The 24919-nt window shown below is 46.0% G+C and overlaps 1 long non-coding RNA gene across 1 annotated transcript; it reads right to left on the reverse strand.

Moving 5' to 3' along the window:
- Nucleotides 1-7382: 7382 nt before the first annotated feature.
- Nucleotides 7383-22949, reverse strand: LOC116974797. Its single transcript, XR_004412454.1, has 3 exons — nt 22915-22949; nt 15071-15076; nt 7383-7392 (listed from the first exon to the last, which is right to left on the reverse strand). It is a non-coding gene; the product is annotated as an uncharacterized LOC116974797 (long non-coding RNA).
- Nucleotides 22950-24919: the final 1970 nt, after the last annotated feature.

The following is a 24919-nucleotide window of genomic DNA, read 5'->3' on the forward strand; positions in this document are numbered from 1 at the left end:
GGTTTGCAGAGGGCTAGTATAGACAATGTGGGCCAAATGAATTCTTGGGGTGGCAGCTCAATCACTCAAGCCTGATGTCTTGGCAGCTCACTCACGGCTCCAAGTCCACCACTTCAAGCAGGCTCCAAGGCCACCAAATTGAAGTGCAGTTTCATGCCACTTCAAGCAGAGTGCAAGGCCACCAAATGCTAGTGCTGTTTCATGCCATTTCAAGCAGGGTGTAAGGCCACCAAATTCAAGTGCAGTTTCGTACCACTTCAAGCAGGGTGCAAGGCCACCAAATTCAAGTGCAGTTTCATACCACTTCAAGCAGGGTGCAAGGCCATCAAATTCAAGTGCAGTTTTATACCATTTCATGCAGGGTGCGAGGCCACCACACTTAAATGCAGTTTCATACCATTTCAAGCACCATAAAACCACACAAAACACCAAATAAACACCACACACAGTTCAGTAGACATTCAGTGCGTTCAGTTGATTCGCAGCTCAGACAGAATCGTGTCCTCTACCTCCCCCATCTTGTAGAGACTGAGCCACACCCACACTTCAGGGTTTTATAATCCCTCACCCCTCCCACCAGAAGGGGCGTGCCCTTCATGGCATGATTGACAGGAGAGATTCTCAACATTTTTTAAACATAATAACACTTTTATTTTTCATTGATGGGAAGAATCCTATGCACCTGATGAGCGGAGGGGGCCTGAGTAAGATGGACAAAAATCACAGCCGTAAGTGGTAGCGTTTTATCTAAAATCAATATAGAGTGCAAACAGGAAGTTGTCAAGTTTAGAGTTTTACTCATTTGCTTCATTTCAAACCAACCACCACCAACCACCATTTACTTAGCTTTATTTCAAACCAAGCACATTTTCATTTTCAAACCACATTAAGGGCACTCAAGGTCAGTAAAATCACACTCACAGTTTAGTAGACATGTGTTCAGTGTTATTCACAGCTGACACTGAGAGACATGACCCACTCGCTCCCCCATCTTGCAGAGACTGACTGAGGCACTCAACAATTCCGGGTTTTATAGTCCCTCCGGAAGGGGTGTGGCCTTCAGGAGAGAGAATCTCAACATATCATAACTCTTATTTTTCACCAATGGGAAAAATCCTCTTGTCCTGCGGAGGGGGACTCAGAGTAAGATGCCCAAAAATCACAGCCGTAAGTGGCAGCATTTTTCTTAAAATCAATATACAGAATAACAGGAAGTGGTCAAGATCAGACTTTTAGTAATATAGATTATGAGAGGCTAGATGGGGGAGACTGTCAGAACCTTTTTCACAGGATGAAAATATCAAATACTTGAGGGCATTACTATAAGGTGAGAGAGGCTAAGTTTAAAGGAGATGTGCAGGGCAGGTTTTTACAGAGGGAGATGTGTGGCTGGAACATGGTACTGTGTGTTGGTGGTGGAGTCAAATACGATAGTGGCATTTAAGAAACTTTTAGATAGGCACATGGATATGCAGGGAATGGAGGAATATAGATTGTGTGCAGGCAGATACAGTAAGAGTTGGTTTTGGCATCATGTCAGCACTGACATTGTGGGATGAAGGGGCCTGTTCCTGTGCTGTACTGTTTTATGGTCTATGACATTAGGAAACATTCTAAGTGAGGTATTCCAGTATCTACTGCTATGCCAACAGATTTCATACCACTGTGGCAGTCTCTGCACACTGCAGTTATGTATTCCACTGTTGCAAATAAGAATGTTCTTTGAACAGTGCTCGATTCTTAAGAATAATTTATGCCAAAGCAATATCAAATCTTGAAGGGCCGAATGGCCAAATCCTGCACCTATTGTCTATTGTCTAAATAATACATACATGGAAAATCATTTGGGACTTTGCAGTGTTAGAATTTTCATTGAGTTTCCAGGTCACAGTATTACCTGAATATCTCCTGTGTGGCTGCAATCTGGTTGGTGCCTTTCAACTCTGAATGTACACGGATGTCTTTGTTGACACACAAGAAATTCTTTGTCCAGGTGGCTTAATTTGGCACACGGCAGGCTGCTGAATAAAGATGGCTGTTTTTGGGGCTTGGGTAAGTGTGCCGTCTGACAGCTCTGGAGGAAGTTGAATTGGTGCCGTTGTGAATGTAGAGGAGGCACATTAATATCCTGAACCTGCATATCTGTTTTTCTTTCAGGTCACTGGGTAGAGAGCAGTGCGACTGAGGTCACTCCACTATGATATCACTCTTCAGGCCATGAGGTACAGACCTGGTTCACAGATGTCTTGTCCTGCTAACTTTATTCTTCTCAGAGTCTGCCTCAGTCTGTCTTTGATGAGGATGCATATGGGTTTAGGTCTAGTTTAGGTCTTGGTCTAGTTTAGAAATACAGCGTGGAAATGGGCCCTTTGGCCCACTGTGTCTGCAATGATCAGCGATCCCCATACAAATGGTGTTGGATAGACTGATGGGACTGAAGGCTGATAAATCCCCAGGGCCTGATGGTCTGCATCCCACGGTACTTAAGGAAGTAGCTCTAGAAATCGTGGATGCATTGGTAATAATTTTCCAATGTTCTATAGACTCAGGATCAGTTCCTGTGGATTGGAGGGTAGCTAATGTTATCCCACTTTTTAAGAAAGGCGGGAGAGAGAAAACAGGGAATTATAGACCAGTTAGCCTGACAATGGTGGTGGGGAAGATGCTGAAGTCAATTATAAAACATGAAATAGCCACACATTTGGATAGCAGGATCGGTCTGAGTCAGCATGGATTTACGAAGGGGAAATCATGTTTGACTAATCTCCTGGAATTTTTTGAAGATGTAACTGGGAAAATGGACAAGGGAGAGCCAGTTGATGAAGTGTACCTGGACTTTCAGAAAGCATTTGTAAGGTCCCACATAGGAGATTAGTGGGCAAAATTAGGGCACATGGTATTGGGGGTAGAGTGCTGACATGGATAGAGAAGTGGTTGGCAGACAGGAAACAAAGAGTAGAGATTAACAGGCCCCTTTCAGAATGGCAGGCAGTGACTGTGGTAGCGGGGTACCGCAAGGCTCGGTGCTGGGACCGCAGCTATTTACAATATACATCAATGATTTGGATGAAGGGATTCAAAGTAACATTAGCAAATTTGCAGATGACACAAAGCTGGGTGCCAGTGTGAATTGTGAGGAGGATGCTATGAGAATGCAGGGTGACTTGGACAGGTTCGGGGAGTGGACAGATGCATGGCAGATGAAGTTTAATGCGGATAAATGTGAGGTTATCCACTTTGGTAGCAAAAACAGGAAGGCAGATTACTGTCTAAATGGCATCAAATTGGGAAAAGGGGAAGTACAACGGGATCTAGGGTCCCTTGTTCATCAATGAAAGTAAGCATGCAAGCACAGCCGGCAGTGAAGAAAGCGAATGGCATGTTGGCCTTTATAACAAGAGGAATCGAATATAGGAGCAAAGAAGTCATTCTGCAGTTGTACAGAGCCCTAGTGAGACCACACCTGGAGTATTGTGTGCAGTTTTGGTCCCCTAATTTGAGGAAGGATATTCTTGCTATTGAGGGAGTGCAGCATAGGTTTACAAGGTTAATTCCCGGGATGGCGGGACTGTCATATACTGAGAGAATCAAGCAGCTGGGCTTTTACACTCTGGAGTTTAGAAGGATGAGAGAGGATCTCATTGAAACATATAAGATTGTTAAGGATGTGGATACGATAGAGGCAAGAAACATGTTCCCGATGTTGGGGGAGTCCAGAACCAGGGGCCACAGTTTTAGAATAAGGAGTAAGCCATTTAGAACGGAGATGTGGAAACACTTTTTCTCACAGAGAGTGGTGAGTCTGTGGAATTCTCTGCCCCAGAGGGCGATGGAGGCAGGTTCTCTGGATACTTTCAAGTGAGAGCTCGATAGGGCTCTTAAGAATAACGGAGTCAGGGGATATGGGGAGATGGCAGGAATGGGGTATTGATTGGGGATGATCAGCCATTATCACATTGAAAGGTGGTGCTGGCTCAAAGGGCCGAATGGCCTACTCCTGCACCTATTGTCTATTGTCTATTAATACTACCCAACACACTGGGGACATTTTACTGAAGCCAAACTGCACTTCTTTGGCATATGGGAGGAAACTGGAGCACCTGGAGAAAACCCACGCGGACACGGGGAGAACATAAAGTCAGGATCGAACCCGGATCTCTGGCAACTCTACCTCTGTGCCAACCTGCCGAGTGAGTGTTTTTGGGGGGGGGGGGGGTATAATAATAATAATAAATTTTATTTAATGGGCGCCTTTCATACATCTCAAGGACACCTTACATAGTAATCGGAATAAAACATATAATCGGAATAAAACAAGTAATTAAAGACATCACAATGACACAAATTAAAAACAGAATTCAATCCAAAAACAGAAAATCAAAAACACAGTGTGAAGAGAGAGCAGCGGCAACCAAATCGCGCCAGCGTCCACTCTCTCTTCACGGCAGCCATCTTGGACACAGACCTACAAGACTACAGTTAGACAAAAAAAAATCATCCCCCCACAGTGGATAGCACTGTGGAGGAAGGCACAATGTCCAGTCCCCATCCCATGTTCACCCCAAAGTCAGGCCTATTGAGGCCACCGCAGTTGCCTCTACGGAGGCCCGATGTCCCTGGCCGTTCTCACCTGGTGGTCTTGCCCCGGCGTCGGGAGAGTCCTTTCGGCGGCTGGGCCACTGGAACGGCCGCTTCTTGGTTGGAGCCGCGGCTGCCGAAGCCGACAAGGCCGCGCCGGTTTGGCGCTCCCAGGCTCCAGATGAAAAAGTCGGCGCCCGCTCTCCTCACTGCCACCTCGCCGTCTCTCCGCACGCCGCCTCTCCGCTCCGCAAACCCGCAGCCCGGAGATGTTGCTCACGGCGGTCCAGCTCGCCAGAGCTCCAGCGCGGCGACCCAGGCAAGGCATCGCCCGCTCCGCTCCGCTCCGCTCCGCTCCAGCGCTCCAATGCTGTGCCGCCACCCAGGCCGAGGTGCTGGGTGGTTCCCGCCAAGAAACGGCGCTCCAAGCCCGCTGGTAGGCCACGACGACGGGTCGACGGGCAGCCCGGAAAAAAGGCTGCCACACCGACCAGGTAGGGACCTATAAATAAAGTAACACCTACCCCCCCACATTAAAAGACCATATCCCCTACAAACAAAAAAACAGGACTCACTAAAAACTAAAAAAAAAACGAATTTAAGACGGACGGCTGCTGCTAGCAGCCGTTCACCAAGATGGCTCCTCCTCCATAGGTATGGCCTCTGCTACTGCAGATGAGTTCAAGTAAGATGAGTTGGCACATGCTCCTGAAGATGAGTGATCTGCTCATCTGCGACATCTCTCTGGTTGTGTAGGAGAGAAGCCTGCTGACATGAGCTGCTGATATGCAGCATTCCTTCGCTCCCAGAGAATCAGCAGTTGCTGAAGGGGAACATCCACTAACAGTAACAACCTGTTTATGAGTGACATTTCACAGCTCAGTGAAGACACTAAGCTGTTCTCTGTTGGCATATTACTATTCCTGAAGAGATATGAGCTGATCCTATATGGCAACGGCCAAACCTTTGGCTGGATTACTCGACAATGCATGGAAGTAATACGATGTTGTGTTATGTTATCTCCATCTGTGCCTCTGTGCCAGTTCAGCTGCCACCCAAACCAGGAGGGGGTTTGTGTGATGTTTTTGTTGCAAGCCATTCTTTGCTGAGGGGAGGTAATGGCCTCTTAGCTCCCCCCAACCACCTGGGAATGCAAAGAGATGGATTCTTCTGTGCCCCTTATCATTGTTGCATTTGGTTCAGTCTTGTCATGAGATCATAATTGTGGTTCTCATCTGTATCCTCTGGGGAGAACAGATCGACAGAACACCCCACCAACAAGCACTCATCAGATTCACCTTGTTCTCACCAGACTACAATCCGCTAGCTCCATCACGCAATGGTTCCAGTCTAATTTACTGAAAAACACTTTACTGAAAAGTATTGTCCATTAACAGATATCAGGAGAATTTTGTTATGTTGGGAACAATTTTAAAATCAGTTTGAAGAAGGGTTTTGAACCAAAACATCACCTATTCCTTTTCACCTGAGATGCTGCTTGACCCGCTGAGTTACTCCAGCATTTTGTGTCTATTGTATCTTCAGTGTAAACCACCATCTGCATTTCCTTCTTACTCCTTAATTGACAGCGAAAATATTGCTTTAAGCCATGCTTGTGCTAATGGTTTTCAAACAGTGTCTGGCTATGATTGGGTTAAATGAAATTGATTTATAGATTAAATTTAAGCCTTTGATTAACCACTGGCTTGGTACACTAGCTTCTGGAAGAGGCAAATATCTGTGTGCCAAGTCATTAATTCTCTGTTTTTTTCCTTTTACTTTTGCTTGAGTGTTTCAAAGATTAATCAAAATTATCCTGCTTTTGAACCATTCACTGTTTCTAGCTTGAGCAGATTGAATGGGCCCCACTGAAATTTGGCAAAAGTCTTCCATTGTGATTTGTTATTTCTGGATCGTCTAAAGAGACCAAGAAAGTTACCAATTAATAAACTTTTTTTCCCCCAGTTGGTTTGAGTGGCTGTGACTGTTGAGGTACGCAACTAATCACTATTAAGCATTTTGATATCCAAGGAACTTCTTTGTATTAAAGGCAGATCTCTTTGGGCACTAAAGGTTTTAATCTGGGTTAGTTTGTTTTTGATTACTTTTACTTTAGACATTAGAGATACAATACAGAACCAGGCCTTTTAACCCACCAGCAATCATAAACGGGCCCTTTGCCAACCAGTGATCACCCCATGTACTGGCCTACACACTAGGGCCAACTTACAATTTATAGAGTGTGCAGGAAAGAACTACAGATGCTGGTTTAAATTGAAGGTAGTCACAATGCTGGAGTAACTCAACGGGCCAGGCAGCATCTCTGGGGAGAAGGAATGGATGACGTTTCGGGTCGAGACCTTTCTTTAGACAATTTAAAGAAGTCAATTAACCTACAAACCTGTACGTCTTTGGAGTGTGGGTCACAGGGAGAAGGTACAAACTCTCTACAGACAGCACCCTAAAGTCAGGATCGAACTTGGGTCTCTGGAACTGTCAGGCAACAAAACTACCACTGTGCCGCTGTGCTGTCCTAATGACATGAAGATCTGGCCCTATATATTGGACACACGAGACTGCAGATGCTGGAATCTTGAACAAATGAAACAGTGTTGGAATAACTCGGTGGGTTAGGCAGCATCTGTGGAGGGAAATGGACAGATGGCCATTGGGGTCAGGACCCTTCTTGGGACTGATTCTTCAGAACTATTTTGTTTAAATTTTAAAATATCATCCTTTTCTATATACCCTTTCTTGAATTCACCACACCCTGCTTGTGGTAAAACAAACAGGATGTGATGACATCTATGTTGTCTTCTATCGGAGACATAGCAAATTTGTTTGGCTGGAACGGATGAAAGATAAGAAATTGGACCAGGAGAAGGCCATCTTGCTTACTGAGTGCACGCTACATTCTTCCAGATCATTACTGATCTACTTCTGCAGCACTGACGGCACTGGGCCGATATTCGCTGGAGTTTAGAAGAATGAGGGGGGGACCTCATTGTAACGTGCAGAATAGTGAAAGGCTTGGATGTGGCGAGGATGTTTCTATGAGTGGGGGACTAGGACTAGAGGTCATAGCCTTAGAATTAGAGGACATTATTTTAGGAAGGAGATGACGAGGAATTCTTTGAGTCAGGGGGTGGTGAATCTGTGGTGTTCTTTGCCACAGAAGACTGTGGCGGCCAAGTCAGTGAATATTTTTAAGGCAGAGGTAGATAGATTTTTGATTAGTATGGGTGTCAGAGGTTATGGAGAGAAGGCAGGGGAATGGGGTTAGGAGGGAGAGATAGATCAGCCATGATTGAATGGCAGAGTAGACATGATGGAACAAATGGCCTAATTCTACTCCTATCTTTTATGATCTTATGAGCACTATTGTCCAGCATTATCCTTCCATCAGCATTGTCCGTATTCCTTCCATTAATATCCAGAAATCTAGAAATGTCTGTGCTGAATAAATTCAATGAATGAGCCACCACAGAGAGTCAAGCGTGTTTAATTGCCATTTGTTTAGACAAAAGAACACTGAAGCTGTTACTTGCTGCAGCTTAACTGGCCCATATGGCAATAGCACAGATAAGGCTGGCACAGTGGTGCAGTGGTAGAGTTGCTGCCTTATGGGCCTGTCCCACTTAGGTGATTTTTTGGGTGACTACAGGCAACTGCCGCAAAATTTTCAACATGTTGAAACATTTTCGGTGGCAGTGGTGACAATATTTGCTGTCGTAGGTGTCGTAGGTGAATTCCATTAAAATTAGAGTCGCCTAAGTGGGACAGGCCCATTACAGTGCTAAAAAAGATCCAGGTTTGATCCTGACTAAGGGTGCTGTTTGTATGGTGTTTGTACATTTGCCCGGTGACCATGTGGGTTTTCTCCAGGTGCTCAGGCTTCCTCCCACATTCCAAAGGCGAACAGGATTGTTGGTTAATTGGCTTCAGTAAGGATTGTAAATTGCCTCTGGTGTGTAAGATAGTGCGAGAGTACAGGGTGATCTCTGGTTGGTGCAGACTCGGTGGGCTGAAGGGCCTGCTTCTGCGCTGAATCTCTAAAGTCTAAAGTATACCAACCAAAATGACACAAAATTAATAGATTGCCCCGACTTCTGTTCAAGGCTCAAGTTGTGGCTGCAACAGGTGACACCCTTTCTTGTGAAGCAAATGTGCCTGACACACTCAGGTGGGGGAAATATGCTAGCTGGAGCTACAGCATCTGGCATATGCTTTAAATCTTCGACCGCCGGCCTGCGGCCTACACCACCTTGAAGCCGCGGTCTCCGGTGGGGAGGCACCTCAGGACTTCAGGACTTATGAATTGAATCCTTTATTTGTCATTCAGACCTTTCGGTCTGAACGAAATGTCGTTGCCTGCAGCCATACATGTAATAATAAACAACACACAATAAACACAAATTAACATCCACCACAGTGAGTTCACCAAGCACCTCCTCACTGTGATAGAGGCAAAAGTCTTAGGGTTACTGTCTCTTCCCTCCTCTTCTCCCTCTGCGCTGAGGTGATCCCCCACCGGGCGATGGTAAGTCAGTCCCGCGGTTCAAGCTCCGCGGCCCGGGGGTGGTCGAAGCTGCCGCCCTCCAGTCCAGCGGACGCAGCTGCTGCCATGGGAGCTCCGGAAAACAGGCACCAGCCTGAGACCCGTGAGCTCCCGACGATGTCGTCCACTGGCCCGTGGCCGAGCCCCGGATTCAGGTCGCCGCCGCCAGAACGCCGCCTCAGCCACCGGAGCACCGCCTCCGCCCCGCACTGGGCCGCCCTCACGGGAGCGTCTCAGCCCCGCACCGGGCCGCCCACACGGGAGTGTCTCAGCCCCACACTGGGCCGCCCTCACGGGAGCGTCTCAGCCCCGCACCGGGCTGCCCACACGGGAGTATCTCAGCCCCGCACCGGGCCGCCCTCACGGGAGTGCCTTCTAGCCAGGAGCCGGGCCACCCTCACGGGAGTGTCTCAGCCCCGCGCCGTCCACCCTCACCAGAGCGCCGAGTCGTGCCGCTGCCTGAACGCCGCCACAGCTCGGAGACGGCCAGTTGGTAAGTCCTGGCTGGCTCAACCTCCGGAGCCTCGAGGTCGGTTGCAGGTTGGAGACCGCCAGCTCCGCCATTAGGCCTCAGCTCAGACGGGGAAGAGAAGGGGGATACGACAAAAAAGTCGCATTCCCCCGAAGGGAGAGACAGAAAGCCCTGTTTCACCCCCCCCCCCACACATAACACAACCTAATAACCAAAAGTTTAACTGAACAAGACCAAAAAAACCCAAAAAAAAACAACACAAAAAAGCAAAAACAGACAGACTGCAGGCGAGCCGCAGCCGTTTCACAGCGCCGCCACTTCCGGATCTGGATTACCTTGTCTGAACATCTGGACGCCCGCAGCAACAGCTGTGGAGGGTTGAGGTCCCGACCACGGGGGAAAATGGAGGAGGACTGGCAAAATGTTGTGCCTTCCACCACAGTGATGAATGCTGTGGTGGATGTTTGTGTTAAATTTTTATTGTATATTGTGTATTCTTTATCATTGTACCGCTGCTGGTAAATTCATTTCACTTGCACTTTATGTGCGATGTGACGAATAAAACCGTATTGTATTGTATTGTATTGTATTGTATTGTAGACTCGATGAGCCTAATGATCTCCTCTGTTCTGCAATAATTCAAGTTTCTTGCTCGGTGCTTTCTTCCTCCCACTTGTCTCTTGTCTGCAATTCCTCATTCCTTTGTCCCGAAGACATACTTAGTAGACCACTCGTATCCAACTCATATAAACTACTTGGAAAGTATAAAATTGAAAAGTTAAATGTAGAATTGTGAATAAATTATGGGAATGGAACACTGCTAGCATGAGACAATTGTGCAAATTTGCAGCATACGTTTTATTGAGAACACGACCAAGGATTATTTTGTTGCAGAGTCCTAATGTTGTTAAATGAAGTGGTTTATCATTAATCCTGGTGAATTTACCTTTGAGATTCATGTTTTAGAGCTGCTGCCATCTCCTTAGGTCCATGGAACTATTTCTGCTGTCAGGATGGTTAGGGCTCTATTGTCCCAATTCAGGTTGGGTTCTCTTTTAGAAAGATAATTGCATGATTCATCATCCCTGGTAATTATGGATATACTGCTGCTGCTGCCTGCATTTGTTTCCATTGACCTTCCCCTCTAGTACAGATGCACACAGGCTTTGGAAAGCTTCCTTTTCGCCAACTGTACATTGGATATTTTGGTTGAAATCCCCATGCAAACCCTATTTTTGCAGAGGGATTGTTATTAACAAGGGGTGGCACAGTGGTGTAGCAGTAGAGTTGTTGCCTTACAAGAACCAGAGACCCTGCCTTTGTGTGCTGCGAGTTTGTACGTCCTCACTGTGACTGCGTGGACTTTCTCCGGTTTCATCCCACATCCAAAAGACGTGCAGGCTTGTAAGTTAATTGGCTTTGATAAGTTGTAAAAATTGTCCCTAGTGTGTAGGATAGTGTTAAGGGCCTGTCCCACTTACGTGTCCTTGGCACGCAAATTACGCGACCTTGTGGCGTTGAGCCGCGATGGTCCCGCGAAGGTCGGGCGCGATTACATGCATACGCACAGCCGTCTGGAGTGCGTGACGTCATTTAAAGATGGACACAAAACTGGAGTAACTCAGCGGGACCGGCAGCATCTCTGGAGAGAAGCAATGGGTGACGTTTCATGTCGAGACTCTTCTTCAGTCTGAAAAGAAGGGTCTTGACCCAAAACGTCATCCATTGCTTCTCTCCAGAGATGCGGCCGGTCCCGCTGAGTTACTCCTGCATTTTGTGTCTATCTTCAATTTTCTTGACCCCACTCTGGGAGTAGAAGTGGGGGCGGATCCGGATCTGCAACGATCGTGTGCCCCAGGCTGAGTTCGACGATCGTTTGCCTGCTTCTGCTGCTGTTGAAGGTGAGACGTTGCGTCGCGCCAGGGTCTTGGGCCTGTCCCACTTTGGCCGTCAATTCCGCGACAGGCCGTTGGCGCGCGAAGATTTAGTTCACTACAAAAAAATTTCCATTCTGTATCTCTAAAGTCTAAAGATAGATTGCAAAGGTAAAGAAACAAATTAAATGGTTAATTCATGAAGTGAAGTAAATTAAAATTAAATAGAAATACAATTATATTACACGATAGAGGAATGGATAAGAAAAGTCAGAGCAATTCAATTCATTGGTGACCCAGCGGAAATATCAGAAGGGAAAAAAAGCCTTCTGCACGTCAGAGCCTGTGGACTTTGCACTGTGTCTGTTTATGCAAGCACACAGCAATAATGCTGTCCTGTTTGTGCAAACAATCGAGGTTTACAGTACTGATCCGCCGGTATATGAAATGAGCTGCACATGCATCACTGGCACAGGAGAATGATCTTTATACTTTACAGGGACAGTCAAGAAAAAAAATAATCATTCAAATCCTAAATGATTGAATTGAGAAAGAAAAATTGATTGGATCACCCCTAAAATTTGTATGAGGTTGGATTTTAATCCTGAGTAGATTTTTAAATAAAGCAGGATGGAAGAATTCATTATTGGTTGGTATGGAACAGGTTTGTCAGTTCAGAAACTGGGGCAGACTGGTGATGAAAATTAATGCCACAGAGAGCTCCACTGCTTTGCCTGGGGATGTGTTACACTGTTAGAAGATCAATTAGGGAGATAAAGGCCAGATGCATGCCTTCTCCTTGGCTGTATACATTATCCAGTTTGTAGCACCAAAGAGTCAAGGATGAAGGCTTGAGCTGTTACTATTTCACTGCCTATGCTATCTCTGGCAATTAAGCTAATGGTCATTGCAACAATTGAACACAAACATCTGGGAACCGCACGGAAACCTTGGGTGGGGCGCAAAGTCTGCAGAGGTTTCTGTTCAGGTTTCCGAAGTGGGACAGGGGCATAAACAACTTACAATTTATGAACTGAAATGTTACAAATATTTTTGTTATGAAAATATTCTACTAGTTTTTGAATGCAGTCAGTTTAGTTTATAGTTACAGCACGGAAACAGGTCCTGCGGCCCACCGAGTCTGCGATCCCCTCACATTAACACAAGCCTACACACACTAGGGACAATCTACACTTATACCAAGTATGCAAACCCAAGCCAATTAACCTACAAACCTGTACATTTTAGCGTGTGGGAGGAAACCGAAGATCTCGGAGAAAACCCAGCGGTCCCGGGGAGAAAGTACAAACTCTGTACAGACAGCACCCGTAGTCGGGTTCGAACCCGTGTCTCCGGCACTGCAAGCATAGTAAAATAGCAGTTAGGAAATTAGTGCGAAGGTAAAAGATCAGCCATGAACCAGAGGTGACATGAGGCCGACTCCTATTTCTATTTCTTATTGTCTTAAAGATGATGATATATTTGAACGACAGATATGACCTCTAGCACAGAGATTTTAAGCAAGGTAACTTTAACTATCTCAAGGATAAGAGAAAGATTTTAAATGTTAGTTACCTTGCTACGTCATGAATGCCAACATTTCCAATTTGATTTTCAAAAATAGGTAGCGTAGTAGATTACCTTTTAAAATTGTTGTGTTCTCAACTAATATTAAAAAATCAATGTCCAGTTACAACACATTTTAAAAGTTTTGTTGCATGTAAGTGCCAATTTTCCAGTGGATTTGCTTCAGGTTTCACTTGGAATTGCAAGATAGAGGTGATCTGAATCTTATCATTCTACACTAAAAGCTAATCAAAAGACAGCATCTGTGGTTTGGTGATAATGTTCAGGCTGCGGATCTTTCATCTGTATTCCTAAGGGTGTCTTAACCTTGGAAGTGTCTTGGTACATTTTGATGCAAGAAAGATGCTATTTCATTTTTGAACATGAAAGCTTTACAGAAAAAAACTAGTCTAAGTGGGACCCGTTGGGTCCCAGCATCATACAGGAGGGCTAGTCACCCAACGCAATATTCCACCTCTCCACCAATTCCAATATTGCTCGCCAGTGGGGGGGGGGGGGGGGGCTTTCTGTTGCGCTAGTATAGGTGTTGTGGGCCGAAGATACTGGTTTCCAGAGGGCTAGTATAGACATTTTGGGCTGAATGGATTCTTGGGCTGGCAGCTCAGTCACTGAGGCCTGGCAGTACAGTCATTCGGACCTGGCAGGCTGGCAGCTGAGAAACTGCCAGAAATTCTGCCCAAAACAGGTGACAGACTGTGAGAAAGAAGGGGGAGAGGGTGGACTGAATGGATTATTGGGCTGGCAGTTCAGTCACTTACAGCTGGTGGGTTGGCAGTTCACTTACTCACGGCTCGTAGACTGGCAGTGCAGTCACTCACTCCTGGTACGCTGGCAGTTCACTCAGTCACCCTTCACTCCCCCCCCCACTCTGCTCCTTGTCATTCACACACACACACACACACACACACTCATTCACACACACACACACACACACACACACACACACACACACACACACACACACACACACACACACACACACACACACACACACACACACACACACACACATTCACACACACACACATATATTCATTCACACACACACAGACTCATTCACACACACACACACACACACACTCATTCACACACACACACACACACATATATTCATTCACACACACACAGACTCATTCACACACACACACAAACACACACACACAGACTCACTCTCACACACACAGACATTCACACACACACACAGACTCATTCACACACACACACACACACACACACACACACACACACACACACACACACACACACACACACACACACACACACACACACACACACACACACACACACATACACACACACAGACTCACTCAAACAGACACACACTCACTCTCACACACACAGACTCATTCACACACACACACTCATTCACACACACACAGACTCATTCACACACACAGACTCATTCACACACACACACACACACGCGGACTCATTCACTCACACACACTCACCCAATACTAAAATGCCAAGTAACTTCAGAACGTGTTGAATATACATTGTGTAAAACAAATGTTTAAAGCCTCCTGTAGAGGCTGCTGGTGCTGAAGCAAAAACGCGCTTTAAATAACGTCCAACAAACACACTCACCATAGACAGAGCAGCTCTCTTGAACTATTCAACGGCGCCTGCACTCGGCGCCATCTTGACGTCACCCTCTCGCTTCTTGCCACAAACCAGAAATGACGCACTCAGTGCCAGCATGCCGCTAACCGGAAATTACCTCATCGGCGCCATCTTGCAACTAAGCGAAAATCACAGAATGAGCGCCAATTTTGAAATTAAACACAGTCCTGATCTAATAAAATGTTTATTTACGCTTCATTCATCCGAAAACTGTTGCAAGCAAGCCCTTTAAAAGCCAAGCCAATTGGACAAAAACACTTTGCAAGCCAACAAAACACATTTGCTGAAAGCCCTTTAAAAAGCCAAAAAGCCAATTGGGCAAACACTTTGCAAACAACAAACACATTTGCTGAAAACCACATCCTGGGGACTCACCGTGGAGTGACGTGCGTTCAGTGTTATTCGCAGCTCAAAGAGCCATGTTCCTCAGTCACACTCGGTGGTGGTAAGCTACTTCTGTAGCCACAGCTGCCCTGGGGCAGACTGACGGAAGCGTGGCTGCCAATCTGCGCCTACGGCCCCTCCGACCACCACCAATCACTCACACACATTCACACACAGGCAAAGGTGGGTGAAGTGTCTTGCCCAAGGACACAACGACAGTATGCACTCCAAGCGGGCTTCGAACCGGCTACCTTCCGGTTGCCAGCCGAACACTTAGCCCATTGTGCCATCTGTCGTCCCATGTACACACCTTTCAAATCTTTGTCATATTGGGAGGGGGGCTAGTCATTTCTCACCTCCAGATCTTAACCATTCTCCCACCTCCTACTTTCAATTTGAAGAAGGGCCCAACCTGAAATGCCGCCTATCCTTTTCCTTCAGAGATGCTGCCTGAGCCGCTGAGTTATTCCAGCACTTTGTGTCAATCTATGATGTGAAAAGAATGTATTTCTAGATTGGCAATGATAGCAGCTACTGGACTGATATACAACGGTGAAATGGAAGAGTATATACAGTTGCTTTTTTCCCTCCGTGGAATAGGACAGGATTTTCTTGAGAGCAAATCATATTATTGAGATCCTAGGGAAAGAGAGAACAGGGCAACACAGTCATACCTGAGAAGGGGAAGGCAATACCATGGTCGGGCTGGAAACATAAAAGTCAATAGTGAGTCTATGAGCACCAGGAACCATGGATGATGGCTTCCACACTGATTATAGTAAAAGCTTTGAAGGAATGTTTTAATCCAGAACCTACTGAGTTTTTTGCATCACACATTGAGGAAGTGGGGCCAGAGATCAGAAGATATCATTAAGTTGCTGGAAAAGAAGTGCAACTTCAAAGACTAAAAAGTAATTTTGACAGGTTCATGGATAGGAAAGGTTTAGAGGGATATGGGCCAAATGCCGGAAAATGGAACTAACTCGGATGGGACATCTTGGCCAGCATGGATGAGTTGGGCTGAAGGACCTTTTAACATGCTGTATGACTGATTCAAAAGTCAAGAGTGTTTTATTGTCATATGTTCCAGATAGAACAATGAAATTCTTACTCGCAGCAGCACGACAGAACATGTGAACATAGTAGATTGTAAACAATATAATAAATGAGAAAAAAATGTCATCATAAATACATACACACACACACACACATATATATGTATGTATGGTAACTTTTTAATATATATATATACACACACAAATGTAAAATATGTACACACACATATACGTACACATAAAAAACAATAATAGTGCAAACTTATTTTAGGTGCTGAGGGCTTCTTTGGTGTGTGAACTGGTTGACAAAAGAATTCAGATGGAGCTGTCTGACAAAGACTTGACTTTTGAAAAGACATTTAGAATGGATCTTGGCCATGGAAATATTGTACAAAAAGCAAGGCTGGTATTGGCAATGAGTCGGAGAGCAATATCTCCTTTTTGCACTGTGCACAGTGCTACATAAGCTGGTGACAGAAAGCATCCTCTGCAATCCTGGGTCACTAGGGTCCAAAAGGCAGGAGCCTGAGATAATTATTGCAATAAGGAGCCACAGAGGGTTGCTCATGGACTGAGATCCCACAAGCACACAAGGTGATCTATGAAATGAATGCTTCCTCTGCAGACATAGGCTTGCAGCATGAGAGTGATTATGATCATTGTTAACATTTACAGTGGCTCTGTGAGGATTATTTTTGGGGACACTCTATTTTAAAAGCTTCCATTTGGGAGACTTCTCACTTTGGTCATAGGCTATCAACTGCTGGCAGGCGTTTTGGGGCCAAAGTCAGTTAATCGCAGTCGCTGCCTCAAAAAGGCTGGCAGTATCATCAAAGACCCACACCATCCTGGCCACACACTGATCTCCCTGCTACCTTCAGGTAGAAGGTACAGGAGCCTGAAGACTGCAACAACCAGGTTCAGGAATAGCTACTTCCCCTCAGCCATCAGGCTATTAAACCTGGCTCGGACAAAACTGATTATTAGCAACCACTTTCTGTTATTTGCACTACCAGTTTATTTATTCATGTGTGTATATATTTATATCATGGTGTATGGACACATTTATCTGTTTTGTAGTAAATGCCTATTTTCTGTGTGCTTAAGCAAAGCAAGAATTTCATTGTCCTATACAGGGACACATGACAATAAACTCACTTGAACACTTGAACTTGAACTAATCCAGTGATGCCAGCAGTTTGACAATAAGACTGGGCTATGTTGTTGTTCCACCTGGATTACTGCATTGAACTTTGCATATCAGTGCCAAATGCCATGGCAGGGCTGCTTTATGAAGATGCAAGAACTAATTTGAAATGGGAAATTGTTTAACTTGTTCAAATTATCGGAGGTGGTTTTCCAGTCACAGTCAATGAGATTGCTTGGACGCTGCTACTGATCTTCCTCTATAGTCCATCAGGGCGGAATGAGTCAGCAACTGGTAATTGTGGGAGGATTAGACTCTGTGGAGAAAGCTGCACAAGCTGCTGGTGTATCTGAGTTGCCTGAAGTGGGAATGAAGAGCAGTGCTTTCAAGAGGCACTACAGGGCTGACATGATGTGCAGGAATTCTCTATGGGAAGGCGGGAGCCAAAAGGAATATTTATTGGGTTGAGATTGATTAAAATATTGCAAGTCTGGTGACATCCTGCTTGGTGTATTGATTGCAAGTGCTCACTGCTTTGCTCCAAATGTGAGTGGGCTGGTTTGTCTCTTCTCAAGCATACACATTAACTTTTTACCACTGGAAATTGACCATTTCTGTTTGCTGTTGAGCCATTCAAAGTGGTTGGAAGTACATGTATTAGCCTTTGGAACAAGTACTCTACTATTAAAGCTCTGAGGTTTGATTTTGAACACATGGCTTCTCCGAGAAACTTGTTTCTGAAAATGGTCCATAGTTTGGGTTACATAGAAAGATAGAAAAATAGAAAATAGGTGCAGGAGGAGGCCATTCGGCCCTTCGAGCCAGCACCGCCATTCATTGTGATCATGGCTGATCATCCCAATCAATAACCTGTGCCTGCCTTCTCCCCATATCCCTTGATTCCACTAGCCCCTAGAGCTCTATCTAACTCTCTCTTAAATCCATCCAGTGATTTGGCCTCCACAGCCCTCTGTGGCAGGAAATTCCACAAATTCACAACTCTCTGGGTGAAAAAGTGTTTTCTCACCTCAGTATTAAAAGGCCTCCCCTTTATTCTAAGACTGTGGCCCCTGGTTCTGGACTCGCCCAACATTGGGAACATTTTTCCTGCATCTAGCCTGTCCAGTCCTACTGTTGGCATGCTCTATTGGAATGCAATGTATTTCAATGTTTCCATTCAATGCAGTGGGGAACCTGAATATTCTATGTGCAGGGAGAAGCAGGAATAAAAGACAGTAGTTATTGCCCAAGAAGTTCAAGTAGTCCAAGAGTCATAAGCTGGATATTATACCTGGGAACATTCCTCAGTCCATATCAGGATATTCCCAGCTGTGATGTTAATGCATTGTTTGTTGAATTTGATGAAGGATGGGTGGAGGAGATGAGGGGCCGGAAAGGGTGGCAGAAGTCATGAGGTTGGGAGAGGTGATGTCAGGATGGAGAGTCTGTGATGATAATCTGATTGCCAGGCCTTGGATGGCTGTCAAAAAGCAACTGTGGGGAGATTGGAAAATACTGAGAGTCAGGAACGGAGAAGATGAGTGACAAATGTGGAAAGATGCACATTGATCAACTGGTATATGCACTTGATGCTCAAGAGGATGATGATTGAGAACAAAACGTGCAACATTTGTTACAGAATTTATTCTCTGGTACAGTCATTTAGAGTCTTAGGGTGATACAGCGTGAAAACAGGCCCTTCAGCCCAACTTGCCTACACTGGCAACATATCCTAGCTACACTTATCTCACCTGCTTGCCCACCGTCCATATCCCTCCAAATCTGTCCTATCCATGTACCTGTCTAACTGTTTCTTAAATGTTGGGATAGTCCCAGCCTCAACTACCTCCTCTGGCAGCTTGTTCCATACACCCACCCCTGTCGGCGTGTTTTCATCATTGAGCTGACGGTCCCATGGGAGGAGGCTGTGGACGAGACTTATGAAAGGAAAAAGCTTTGATATTCAAACCTTGCAGCAGAGGCAGAGGAGAGAGGTTGGAGGGTAAGGGTGTATCCAGTGGAGGTGGGGTGCAGGGGCTTTGTAGCCAGTTCCACCGCAAGGCTCCTGAGGGAAGTAGGAGTCAAAGGGCAGGCACAAAGGAGGGCAATAAAATAACTTGCCAATGCCGCCAAACGGAGCAGTCACTGGCTGTGGCTGAAGAGGAAAGAAGCTGTCTGGGCTGCCACGTGACCATCTAGAGGCTAACAATAAGACACACACCCAGGTCTGATCAACCTGCGGTGAGCCTGCCTCGACTGAGGGTGTCTTGTGATAAAAGGCCGAAACACCCAGTGATGTTGAGGTACACAACTGAAGATGTAAGGTGCGACAAAGGTTCACCTGTATCTCCTCCAACCTCATCTACTGCATCCGCTGCTCTAGATGTCAGCTGATTTACATCGGTGAGACCAAGCGTAGGTTGAGCGACCGTTTCGCCGAACACCTCCGCTCAGTCCGCAATAACCTACCTGACCTCCCGGTGGCTCAGCACTTCAACTCCCCCTCCCATTCCCAATCCGACCTCTCTGTCCTGGGTCTCCTCCATTGCCAGAGTGAGCAACAGCGGAAATTGGAGGAACAGCACCTCATATTCCGTCTGGGGTCCTTGCGTCCTTATGGCATCAACATTGAATTCCCCCAATTTGGCTAGCCTGTGCTGTCTCCTCCCCTTCCTTCACCCTCTAGCTGTCTCCTCCCACCCTCCCATCCGCCCGCCCTCGGGCTCCTCCTCCTCCTCCCTTTTTCCTTCTTTCTTTCCCCACCCCCCATCAGTCTGAAGAAGGGTTTCGGCCCGAAACGTCGCCTATTTCCTTCATTCCATAGATGCTGCTGCACCCGCTGAGTTTCCCCAGCAATTTTGTGTACCAACTGAAGATGTGTCTGATTGGTAGCAAATTCACCTAGTGGTCATACCCAAGAATGTCCATTGTAGTGAAATCTTAGGGATTGTAACACTTAGTCCTACTAATCAATCTGAACATCTGGATCAAACCAGTGACTGCTGCGAAAGGGCAGCTGACAACCAGTGAAAGACCTAGTGATGGCCTGGAGAGACTGCTGACCGGAGGGAATAGACCCCACCGGGGCTGGCCTGGGCTAGCTCTTCATGACAGCAGGATCCATCACTAATGAGCATTTTGGATTCACCCATATATTGGTACGAAAAAGACAAGACGAAGAATACCCCTTGAGTCTGCGAGAGCAGGAGCGCAAGATGACTCATTGACAGACCACACGGCAACAGACCTAGAAACGGAATCGACTATGAGTATTACAAATAGCACAGCAATTGGCAGAGCAGGAGCACCGGCAGGACATAAGCTACAAAGCTGTATCTGTGGCTGGGAAAAGATAACATCAGCAAAGGGTCTCAAGATCCACCAGAGCAGGAAAAAGTGCCTGAGAGAGCTTGGTGAGGGGCCTCGCATTGACCATTACTTTCCGTTGAGTGAAGCCCAGTGGCAGGATAACCACCACAGTCCACAGGGTATCAGCACCCCAGGCGAAGCTCAACCAGGTACAGTCCCACCAACGGACACAAGTCCAGAGCCCAACCAGCCACAGTCAGTGGTAGAGAAGAAAATGGAAGGGAAAAACCTTCAAATCTTGTGGCCTAAATCCTGCCAGAGGAAAGAGTGGGAGACCATTAACACTGACCTCGTCCATCTTCTGGAAGGATTGAAGGGATGTGTGGAAAGAAAACTGGAGAAGATGGGAGACACCACAACTATGGGGCGGAGAGATTTGGGGTGAAGGTCATGAAGGTCATGAAACAGAGGACAAGTCCAGGAGGCAGCAGGAGATCAAAAGACTGGAGAAAGAAAGGAGCTGAGAAAACAGTGGAGGAAGGCCACAGAGGCCGAAAGAAAAGGACTCGAGGCACTGCAGGCAGAAATAAAGCAGCGCCTGGCTATCCTGCGAAGAGCAGAATGCCTGTGAAAGCAACACAAGAGGAAAGAACGGGCGAGGACAAGTTTCTACAGAGATCCGTATAAGTTTATCAAAAGCCTCTTTGTCAAGGAGAAGAGCGGGATCCTGAGAGTACCTGTAAGGGAACTGGAGGAGCACCTGAGGAAGACGTACTCTGACAACCGGAGACATGAGCCAGTCACCATTCCAGATGACATGCCACCTATCCACCCACCTGAGCACCAGATGGACATAAAGCCTCCTACATGGAAGGAGGTGGAGAACACAGTCAAACGGCAAGAACAGCATCAGCCCCAGAGCCCAATGACATTCCATACAGGCTCTATAAGAACACCCCTGGTGCCCTGAAATACCATTGGAAGTTAATGAAAGTGGCATGGGGGAAAGGAATCATACCTAAGGCATGGCAAAGGGCAGGAGGGATCTTAATTCCCAAAGAAAAGAACTCCTCAACCATTAGCCAATTCCGCCAGATCTGCCTTCTGAACGTGGAAGGAAAGATCTTCTTTGGTGTTGTGGCCCAAAGATTCTCAGCATTTTTGCAGAGCAATAACTTCATTGACACATCGGTGCAGAAAGCAGGGGTACGTGGTTTCTCAGGATGCCTGGCACATGCAAACGCCACCTGGCACCAGATACAAACTGCCAAGAAGGAAAAGAGAGATCTGCATGTGGTTTTCTTCGATCTTGCCAATGCCTTTAGTTTGGTGCCCCATGAGACTCTTTGGGCAGCTTTTAATTTCTTCCAGGTCCCAGAGGTCATCACAAAGCTGGTAAAAGCTTACTTCCAGGACCTCCAGTTCTGCGTCACAACACAGGACAACACCACCGCCTGGCAACACCTTGAGGTAGGCATAATGGCAGGCTGTACCATTTCTCCTCTGGTTTTCACCATGGCAATGGAGCTCATCATTCGAGCATCACGATGGGTGGTCGGAGGGGAACGCTTGAAGAGTGGGCTGCATCTTCTTCCAATCAGGGCGTACATGGATGACATGACCACAATAACAACAACAAAAGCATGCACCAAACGCCTGCTGGATAAACTCCAGGAAAACATCAAATGGGCACGAATGGAGATTAAACCCAGCAAATCCTGCAGTATTTCCATCGTCAAAGGCCGGCTCACTGACGAAAGGTTCCGCATCAATAACGAGACAATACCAACTGTCCTGGAGAAGCCTGTCAAAAGCCTCGGGCGATGGTACACCGCATACTTCAAGGATGCAGAGCAGGTGGAACAACTCAGGCAGGATACAATTAGTGGCCTCAAGCAAATCAACAACACTGCTCTCCCAGGGAAGCTGAAGCTTTGGTGCCATCAATTCGGTCTACTGCACCGACTCATGTGGCCAATTACCATCTACGAGGTCACTTTATCCCATGTCAATCAGCTGGAGAGACTGGTGAACTCACAAGTGAGGAAGTGGCTTGGCTACCGAGATGCCTCAGCAGCATAGGGCTCTATGGGAATGGAGCCTTCTCACTGCCAGTCTCAAGCCTGGTGGAGGAGTACAAATGTGCCAAAGTGAGGCTGGACATGACACTAACAGAATCCCAGGACCCAATAATAAGAGGTATCGCTCCAACCCTAGCAACAGGGAAGAAATGGACTCCAGCAGCAGTGGTACTGGACGCAAAATCCGCCCTCCAACACTGGGACATAGTGAGAAATGAAACCTACCTGGCAAAAGGCTACTCCGGCTGAACGTCGGCACCTGGTGGTGGAGGATGTGCGCCACCAGGAAGAAGCAGCCAGGTGTGGCCAAAGCCATATCCCAAGCCAAACAAGGCCGCTGGATGATATGGGATGGCGTTGAGAGGAGGAAGATCACATGGAGACCATGGAGTCAAATAAGTTGAGCTTCATTATCAGAGCCACATATGACGTCCTTCCCTCTCCCACACTGAAGATGTGTCTGATTGTTAGCAAATTCACCTAGTGGTCATACCCAAGAATGTCAATTGTAGTGAAATCTTAGGGATTGTAACACCTAGTCCTACTAATCAATCTGTGTGGAAAAAGGTACCCCTCAGATTCCTATTAAATCTTTGCCCCTTCATCTTAAACCTATTTCCTCTGGTCCTCAATTCACCTACTCTGGGCAAGAGGCTATGTGCATCTACCTGATCTATTCCTCTCATGATTTTATACACCTCTATAAGATCAATCCTCATCCTCCTGCGCTCTAGGGAATAGAGTTCCAGGGGTGGGCAAGTTTCCACACCAAATGACTTCATGAAGTGAATAGACATAAAAGGAAATACTCCAATGGCTGGAGTTATACTTTGCTTAAAAGTACAGGGTTGTGTTGGAAGAGGCCACTCACCCCGGCCCACAGATATGACTGGAGGAGTCGGTCATAGGACCAACCACTTCAGTTGCCTCATCAATGACCATGATGAAATCATGCACTCCAGAAAAAGGTATGCTCATTGCCAAACATTTTCAGTCCAGTTGCAATGGTTGTATCTATTGAACAACGTTCATTTATGTAGTCAGTAATGAGGATATTTGCTGATGATTGGGTGATGCTCAATCCAATTGCTTCAGAAAATTAAGCAATCTATTCTTGCTTGCACAAAATGCTGGAGTAATTAAGTGGGACAGGCAGTATCTCTGGAGAGAAGGAATGGGTGATGTTTTGGCTTGAGACCCTTCTTCAGAAGCTTATGTATTGGTCATTAAACACATGGCCACCTATGTTTGCATTTGGGTATCATCAAAAGGCCAAAATTATGGGACACCAAACATTTGACAAGGCTGATATCATGGTTGATAGGGAAAGACAATACTCAAGTTGACACCTCAGAAAATGCAATTAAACTTCTTCTTGCACTTCAGGAATTCATCTACATTGCTGCTTCATCTGACTCTCTCGCACATATGCTGCTTCATCTCGACTCTCCTCTGCACCTTAAAATGTTGAGACTTTAAGTTAGCCACACACAATGTTTGACTTCAGCTGGTGTGAGAAGTGAGAAGCATGGATAGTGCTAGCTGCATACAGCAATACATCAAGTAGCCGCCAGCACCAATTTAACATTGTCAGCAAGCAATGAACAGGATAGATTAATCCTGTGCCATAAGTCCCACACATAGACAATTCAGACAGTTATTCTAGGATTGTATCGTTTCTTAAACATTTAGAACTGGTTTGTTACCCATTCATCACATTTAGCCCTCATTTTTTACTCTAAGCTGAACAGCAGCGTTTTAGCAGTTGCATAACAGTAGAGGGCAAAGTTAATCCTCGTTGGGCCTGTACCTTTTGTCAAAGTACGCTGTAAATGTGGAACTGTATAATTTGTAGGAAAAAAATCCCAAATATAAATGAATTCTATCCTAAAGCTAAAACTCCAAAAATAATTAGCTAAAGACAAGAGATTAACATTTTTAAAATATAATTTGCCTTAGTTAGGCAATTCATGAGAAATATATCCATCATTTTCAAATAATATTCAAGCAAATCAAATGGAGTTTAATTGTTTTCCATTGCTGAAGGTCAGTGAAAACAGATTGGATAGCACCCAAGAATGGATATGGGGGTTGTTAAGCATGATTTACCCATACATCATTAAACCAGTGCAGATGGCACAGTAACTTCATGCTCCCTATTCATTATAATGATTTCAGTTGGCTGCCAGAGCTAACTGCTTCACTCTTTGGCTTATTGGCTCGGCAAGAG

Source organism: Amblyraja radiata, chromosome 1, assembly GCF_010909765.2.
Source record: "Amblyraja radiata isolate CabotCenter1 chromosome 1, sAmbRad1.1.pri, whole genome shotgun sequence".
NCBI lineage: Eukaryota > Metazoa > Chordata > Chondrichthyes > Rajiformes > Rajidae > Amblyraja > Amblyraja radiata.